Below are 8,826 nucleotides of genomic sequence, written 5' to 3' on the forward strand. Positions count from 1 at the left end.
AGGAATGTTTCAAAAGAACAGCTAGAGGTACGGAAACACCATGATTTTCAACCCTACCTACAAATTTCTCTCCTGCTAAAAGCGTAATTCATGCTCTGACTACAGGTCTACCACATGGCAAATGTTTTTGTAAAGAATTCAAGGTGGCCAGGCACAGTGGCTCACGCCTGTAATCCCAGCACTTTGGGAGGTGGAGATGGGTGGATTACCTGAGGTCAGGAGTTCAAGACCAGCCTGACCAACATGGTGAAACCTGGTCTCTACTAAAAATACAAAAAATTACCCAGGTGTGGTGGTGGGCGCCTGTAATCCCAGCTACTCAGGAGGCTGAGGCAGGAAAATCACTTGAACCCAGGAGGCAGAGGTTGCAGTGAGCTGAGATCGTGCCACTGCACTCCAACCAACCTGGGCAACAAGAGCAAAACTCTGTATCCCCCAAAAAAAAAAGTTCAAGGTATAAGCAAAAGACCCCCGATAATGAGCAGTTTAGCAGCATAGTCCATGAGGCAGCAAGCTACAGCATGCCAGCTGTATTTGTTAGGACATATGAGCTAAAAATGGCCTTTACATTTTTGTTTTAATGACTGGGGGAAAAAAAAATCAATGGAATATTTCATGACACCTGAAAATTCTTAGTTAATTCAAACTTCTGTGTCCACAACTGACGTTTGATTGGAACACAACCATGCTCATTTGTTTATCTATGGTCCATGGCTGCTTCCACACTACAATGGTAGAGTTAAGCAGGTGCAACAGAGGTCACGTGGCCTGGAAAGTCTAAATTATTTATCTGGTCCTTTACAGAAAAATTTTGCTAACCACTGCCAATCTCTTGGTTTTGTACCCCTCGCCAGCATCCTGACGCTCTCCTCCCTGCCAAGTTCAGATGAAGCTTTCCCCTAGCATCTGATGCTTCTCCCACCACTTTACACCGCATTTTGAGATGTATTAATTGCTACACATCTGACTCCACAGCCAGATAACAAAATAACAAGATGCTGAAGGGTGAGGCCCACATGTCCTGGTTTTTTACTACATCCCCAGGGCCTAGCAATGCCCATTTATAGTAGGTGCCCAACACTAGCTGAATGAATGAAAGAACACAAGATACTTAACACAGATTAGCTGATCTAAACAACTCTAAAATTTATAGGATTTTTTTTTTTGAGACGGAGTCTCACTCTGTCACCCAGACTGGAGTGTAGGGGCTGATCCCAGCTCACTGCAAGCTCCGCCTCCCAGATTCACTCCAATTTCCTGCCTCAGCCTCCCGAGTAGCTGGGACTACAGGTATCGACCATCATAGCCGGCTAATTTTTGTATTTTTAGTAAAGACAGGGTTTCAACATGTTTTCCAGGCTGGTCTCAAACTCCTGACCTCAAGTGATCGGCCCACCTTGGCCTCCCAAAGTGCTGGGATTACAGGCATGAGCCACAGTGTCCAGCCTATAGGAGTTTCTTCTAGAAGACAGCAGAGATACAGATTATCAGACTTCCAGGGGAGACATACAAATGACTCTATCGCTGGGTTCATTCCAATCAAATTCCCCAACTACATCCAAAATGGATCAGGGCTGGAGGATAGATTACAGAGTGGAAGGAGTGGTAAATCAATATGCAGCCCAATGTATTTTTTAAAACACTTTTTAAAGGCCAGGGGTGGTGGCTCACACCTGTAATCCCAGCACTTTGGGAAGCCGAGGTGGGTGGATCACCTGAAGCAAGAGTTTCAGACCAGCCTGGCGATCATGGTGAAACCCTGTCTCTACTAAAAATACAAAAAATCAGCCACGTGTGGTGGCAGGCACCTGTAATCCCAGCTACTCAGGAGGCTGAGGCAGGAGAATCACTTGAACCCAGGAGGTGGAGGTTGCAGTGAGCTGAGATCACACCACTGTACTCCAGCCTCAGTGACAGAGCAAGGCTCTGTCTCCAAAAAAAAAAAAAAAAATTGAATAGAAACTTTGCCAGGTGCAGTGACATGTACCTGTAATCTCAGACACTCAGGAGGCTGATATGGGAGGATCACTGAGGCCAGGAGTTCAAGACCAGCCTGCGCAACATGGCAAAACCCCATCTCTTAAAAAATAAAAATAGGCCGGGCGCAGTGGCTCACGCCTGTAATCCCAGCACTTTGAGAGGCCGAGGCGGGTGGATCACGAGGTCAGGAGATCGAGATCATCCTGGCTAACCCAGTGAAACCCTGTCTCTACTGAAAATACAAAAAATTAGCCAGGCGCGGTGGCGGGCGCCTGTAGTCACAGCTACTCGGGAGGCTGAGGCAGGAGAATGATGAGAACCCAGGAGGCAGAGCTTGCAGTGAGCCAAGATCACGCCACTGCACTCCAGCCTGGGCTACAGAGCAAGACTCCGTCTCAAAAAAAATAAAAATAAAAAAATAAAACTAAATATTTTTAATTAAGTACATAGAATAGGAACTGCGAGTTCCAGTCTCAGATGTGAGTTAAGAGTTTACATATTACTAATCTATAGGACCAGTTTTAACCACCTCCCCCAAATTTTTTTCTGCCACATTGCCTGAATCTTTATATATTTCACCATGTCACACTGCCTATTAGTCATCTAATTTATTCCCTCACCTTAAAAGAAAGCTCTTTTCTGAAATACAAATAGATCTGAAAAATGAAAGAAGGTAACAAAATCTCATGTACTAATGTGGATGGATAAGGTAGTTTTAAGGGGAAGAGAACAGTAGGTATTATAAGAAGATGAAGACGTCAAGGACTGAGACAGAACTAGATAAGATTCTGAAACAGAAAGAGCAGGGAAAACTAAGAATGCTGGGAAACAAATACAAAAATTAGCCCGGCATGGTGGTGGACACATGGAGTCTCAGCTACTCGGGAGGCTGAGGTGGGGAAAATCGCTTGAACCTGGGAGGTGGAGGCTGCAGTGAGCCGAGATTGCACCACTGCACTCCAGCTTGGGCGACAGAGCAAGAGTCCGCCTTAAAAAAAAAAAAAAAGAATGCTAGGAAACAGAACAAAAGAGCAGCAGAAGATGGGAAAGGGTACAGAAAATGAAGTGACACCCAATTCAGCATTTTTCCCCGTTTTCTCCTGTAGAAAAACAGAAGAAAGGGCTCATCTCTGTGGCTTAAGAACTCTATTAGAAAAGGGCCAGGCATGGTGGCTCACGCCTGTAATCCCAGGACTTTAGGAGGCCGAGGCGGGCAAATCATTTGAGGCTAGGAGTTCGAGACCAGCCCGGCCAACAATGTGAAACCCCGTCTCTACTAAACAAATACAAAAATTAGCCAGGCATGGTGGCACACACTTGTAATCCCAGCTACTCGGGAGACTGAAGCAGGAAAACCACTTGAACACAGGAGGCAGAGGTTGCAGTGAACCAAGATCACATCCCAGCACTCCAACCTGGGCAACAGAGCAAGACTCTGTCTCAAAAATATTAGAAATAAAAATAAAATAGCCTGGTGTGGTGGCTCATGCCTGTAATCCCAGCACTCTGGGAGGCCAAGGCGAGCAGAACACGAGGTCAGGAGATTGAGACCATCCTGGCTAATACAGCAAAACCCCATCTTCTACTAAAAATACAAAAAAAAAATTAGCCAGGCATGGTGACGGGCACCTGTAGTCCCAGCTACTTGGGAGGCTGAGGCAGGAGAATGGTGTGAGTGAACCCAGGAGGCAGAGCTTGCAGTGAGCTGAGATAGTGCCACTGCACTCCAGCCTGGGCAACAGAGCGAGACTCTGTCTCAAAAAAATAAATAAAATAAAATAAATATAAAAATAAAATAAAACCAGTAACAAAATGAGAATTGGCTCCTGTCTCCATTTCTATTCATTCCATAGCTAGAAATCTTTATAATGGCTGGAAGAAAAGGAGAGCAGGAGTGGCAAACATTAACAACAGGGGAAATAAACATTCGCCTTAATACTGACAGGACTCTTCCTAGAAAACCCAAGGAAATTAATTTGAAACTACTAGAATTAACGAATTCGATAATATTTTAGATTAAAAGGGCATTCATACTTTACAGTAAGAAGGATTCTAAAACTGCACCCACGCCAGCAACACTAAGATTAAAAAGTGATGGCAACAGGGCCACATGCAGTGGCTCCTGCCTGTAATCTAGGTGCTTTCTGAGGCCAAGGAAGGAAGACTGCTTGAGGCCAGAAGTTTGCAACCAACCTAGGCAATACAGTGAGACCCGTCTCTATTTAAAAAAAAAAAAAAAATTAGCCAGCTTGGCTGGGCATGCCTATGGTTCCAGCTACTCAAGAGGCTGAGAAAAGGAGGGTCCCCTGAATCCAGGAATTTGATGCTACAGTGAGCTGTGATTCTGTCATTGCACTCCAACCCAAGTGACAAAGCAAGACCCTGTGTCTTAAAAAAAAAAAAAAGAAGGCCAGGCGTGATGGCTCACGCCTATAATCCCAGCACTTTGGGAGGCCAAGGTGGGTGGTTCACTTGAGGTCAGAAGTTCGACAACAGCCTGACCATCATGGTGAAACCCCATCTCTACCAAAAATATTTTTTAAAAAAAATTAGCTGGGTGTGGTGGTGCATCATGCCTGTAATTCCCGCTACTTGGGAGGCTGAGGCAGGAGAATCACTTGAACCCAGGAGGCAGAGGTTGCAGTGAGCCAAGATTGTGCCACTGCACTCCAGCCTGGGCAACAAAGCGAGACTCCATTTCAAAAAAAAAAAAAAAAAGAGGTTATGGCAAACAAAATACAAATCGAGTACTGATAAATAGACTAAAATAGTATTTCTCTGGTCAGATTTAAATGTTAAATCCTTAAAACAACCACAAACGGTAAAATAATTCAATAAATGTACTTAAATAGTTATTGCACAATTAATTTAGATCATACTTCATAGTATATTCAACAAAGAAGTTCAGATGTATCAAAGAGTTACAAATAAATAATCCATTACATAAACTATTGATCCTAAAACCACATCCTGGCTTGGGGGGAGACAAGGAGAAAAAGTAATTTCTGAGTAAAGAGACAGGAGAGATGAATAGTAAAGTTAAATGAGTTCTGATATAAAACACGTAAACCTTTGCCAAGTTCACTCCTTCAACAACTACTTTTTAAATGCATACAACATTTCACACACTGTGCTTAGGCCCTGATTTTTCAGCGTTTGAATAAAGCACGTATGAGCCCTCATCTCACAGAACTGAGGTCTAGCAGAAAACACAGTAAACAGCACAAAAAGCATACAGCAAGTTGCAATAAATAAGTACTAGAGGAAAAGACACATATCTCCAAGGGAACACGAACTTAGGAGGGACCACAGATGGAACGGTCATCAAAGTCTCCACGGCATGACATCAAAGCTGACGACAAAAGGAAGAACTTGTACCTTGGCCAGGTACAGTGGCTCAGGCCTGTAATCTCAGCGTTTTGGGAGGCCGAGACAGGTGAATTACATGAGGCCAGGAGTTTCAGACCAGCCTGGCCAACAGGGTGAAGCCCCATTTCTAAAAGGAAAAAAAGAAGAACACATGCCAACCAGTTGAAGACTGGGGAAAGCCAGCAGCACAAAGGCCCAAAGCAGGTAAAAGAGGACCAACCTTAGTGACACCAACAAAACAAGGGCGACTGATGCAACGCAACATTCTAAAGCACCAAGAAAAACACAGCTTCCCACACAACAAATCATCAACAAAGGGAAAGGTACATTCCTCACCATCACCTGAAAAAACTAAACAAAATGTGAAGCCAAAAGTTGACAGAGATGAAGCAAAACAAGTACATATACACAATCAACAGAGCTATAAACTTGGTTGCTCTTTCTAAAAGACAATCTGAAAATAATGACAGAAACTAGCATTGCTCATAACTTTGAACTCAATTAGATTCAAAATACCTTCTATTTCCAAAAAAAAAATTACTCTTCCTAACCTTAAAACTAACTGCACAAAAGATATCCACAGCGGGGAGAAAACAGTGATATTTAAAAAATAAGTGCTCACTTCGTAGGCCAGGCACAGTGTCTCATGCCTGTAATCCCAGAACTTTGTGAGGTCAAGGTGGTTGGATCACCTGAGGTCGGGAGTTCAAGACCAGACTGGCCAACATGGTGAAACTCCATCTCTACTAAAAATACAAAAATTAGCAAGGCATGGTGGTGGGTGCCTATAAGTCCAACTACTAGGGAGGCTGAGGCAGGAAAATAGCTTGAACCTGGGAGGTGGAGGTTGCAGTGAGCAGAGATCGTGCCACCACACTCCAGCCAGGGTGACAGAGTGAAACTCCATCCCAAAAAAAACAAACAAAAAATAAGTGCTCACTTCAGTAGCACATATACAACTGGAACAATACAGAAAAGATTAGCATGGCCTCTGCCCAAGGATGACTAGCAAATTCATGAAGTGTTCTGTAATTTTTTACATAAAAAAATAAGGCCAGGCGTGGTAGCTTACACCTGTAATTCCAGCACTTTGGGAGGCCAAGGTGGGCAGGTCACGAGGTCAGGACTTGGAGACCAGCCTGGCCAACATGGTGAAACCCCATCTTTACTAAAAATACAAAAATTAGCTGGATGTGGTGGCGCTCGCCTGTAACCCCAGCTACTTGGGAGGCTGAGGCAGAAGAATAGCTTGAACCCGGGAGGTGGAGGTTGCAGTGAGCCCAGATCGCGCCACTGCACTCCAGCCTGGGCAACAGAGTGAGACTCCGTCAAACAAACAAACAAATAAATAGAAACAAGCAAAAAGCTTAAAACTATGGATGTAAATTGTGATGTATGAAATTTCACATTAGAAATTATAAGAATATAGGTTGCATAATACCCAGAAATGTTTACTGTAACAAATATTAAGTATTAACATTTAGCAGTTTGTGTATACAGATAATATACAAAACAAAGACCTTCAAAAATTTCTAATCTGAAGTGACAAATTTAATTAACATTTAGTAATCACCAGTTGCTCTGCTCAAGATGATGTTCAACTGTATACAGTATTTTTAATTCAAACAATACACTAGAGAACAAAGAGTATTTTCACATTTGTTCCTCAGAAATGAAAACTGCTAATATTACAAGAAATAGCTCCATATTCCCTGAAAAATACGTCCTGAGAGCCAATCTCTTTCCTACTTTCCAGCAGTAGTTACTTTCTGCTTCCCGCTAGTTCATTTTGTACAGTTTTATGAGAGAAAGAGAGACAGAAAATAATATACATATACATTTATTAACAATATTTGGGGCCGGGCGCGGTGGCTCAAGCCTGTAATCCCAGCACTTTGGGAGGCCGAGACAGGCGGATCACGAGGTCAGGAGATCGAGACCATCCTGGCTAACACGGTGAAACCCCGTCCCTACTAAAAAATACAAAAAACTAGCCGGGCGTGGTGGCGGCGCCTGTAGTCCCAGCTACTCGGGAGGCTGAGGCAGGAGAATGGCGTGAACCCGGGAGGCAGAGCTTGCAGTGAGCTGATATCGCGCCACTGCACTCCAGCCTGGGCGACAGAGCGAGACTCTGTCTAAAAAAAAAAAAATTTTGGTAATGAGCTTTTGGAAAATGTTTATAAATAGTATCATGCTTTATGTACCATTTACCAAACATTCTAGTCTAATGCTGTAATAACTGATCCAAATATAAATGCCAACTAATCTACTACATTTATACCATTATTACATATAAATACACACTGATTTCTTCTAGTCATTTATATCAGACAAAGCTATGTTTCTGGGGTTTTGTTTTGCTTTGAGACAGAGTTTCACTCCTGTTGCCCAGGCTGGAGAGAAGTGGCGTGATCTCAGCTCACTGCAACCTGCGCGTTCCAGTTTCCAGTTATTCTCCTGCCTCAGCCTCCCAAGTAGCTGGGATTAAAGGCTCCCGCCTAATTTTTTTTTTGAGACGGAGTCTCACTCTGTCGCAGCGGCAAAATCTCGGCTCACCGCAGCCTCCGTCTACTGGGTTCAAGCAATTCTTCCATCTCAGCCTCCCAAGTAGCTGGGACTATAGGCACACGCCACCATGCCTGGCTAATGTTTGTATTTTTAGTAGAGATGGAGTTTCACCACACTGGCCAGGATGGTCTTGATCTCTTGACCTCATGATCCGCCCACCTTGGCCTCCCAAAGTGCTGGGATTACAGGCGTAAGCCACCACACCCGGCCAACACCCAGCTAATTTTTGTATTTTTAGTAGAGTTGGGATTTCACCATGTTGGCCAGGCTGGTCTCGAACTCCTGACCTCGTGATCCACCCGCCTTAGCCTCCCAAAGTTCTGGGATTACAGGCATGAGCCACTGTACCCAGCCCTGATGTTTCTGGTATTAAAATACATATAAAGTTTGTCTGGGCACGGTGGTTCATGTCTGTAATCCCAGCACTTTGGGAAGCTGAGGCGGGAGGATCACTTGAGGTCAGGAGTTCGAGACCAGCCTGACCAACATGGTGAAACCCAGTCTCCACTAAAAATACAAAAAAAATAGCCAGGTGTGGTGGCACATGCCTGCAATCCCAGCTACTCAGGAAGCTGAGGCAGGAAAATCACTTGAACTCGGGAGGCAGAGGTTTGCAGTGAGCCAAGATCATGCCTCTGCACTCCAGCCTTCCAATGTGGGAGATAGACCCAAATAATAATAATAATAATAATAACAATAATAATCAATTAATTATCTTAAAGAACACTACTTATTGGTTGGACGTGGTAGCTTATGCCTGTAATCCCAGCACTTGGGGAGGCCAAGGTGGGTGGGTCACTTGAGGTCAGGAGTTCGAGATCAGTCCGGCCAACACCGTGAAACCCCGTCTCTACTAAAAATACAAAAAAATTAGCCAGGTGTGGTGGCATATGCCTGTAATCCCAGCTA

General features: G+C 44.0%; 1 non-coding gene across 1 annotated transcript; it reads left to right on the forward strand.

Annotated features, from left to right (window-relative positions):
• Window positions 1–6,281: 6,281 nt before the first annotated feature.
• LOC111535658 lies at window positions 6,282–6,385 on the forward strand. The gene has a single exon (XR_002729524.2). It is a non-coding gene; the product is annotated as a U6 spliceosomal RNA (small nuclear RNA).
• The last annotated feature ends 2,441 nt before the right edge of the window (window positions 6,386–8,826 follow it).

This window comes from Piliocolobus tephrosceles, unplaced genomic scaffold (genome assembly GCF_002776525.5).
Source record: "Piliocolobus tephrosceles isolate RC106 unplaced genomic scaffold, ASM277652v3 unscaffolded_1384, whole genome shotgun sequence".
NCBI classification, from domain to species: domain Eukaryota; kingdom Metazoa; phylum Chordata; class Mammalia; order Primates; family Cercopithecidae; genus Piliocolobus; species Piliocolobus tephrosceles.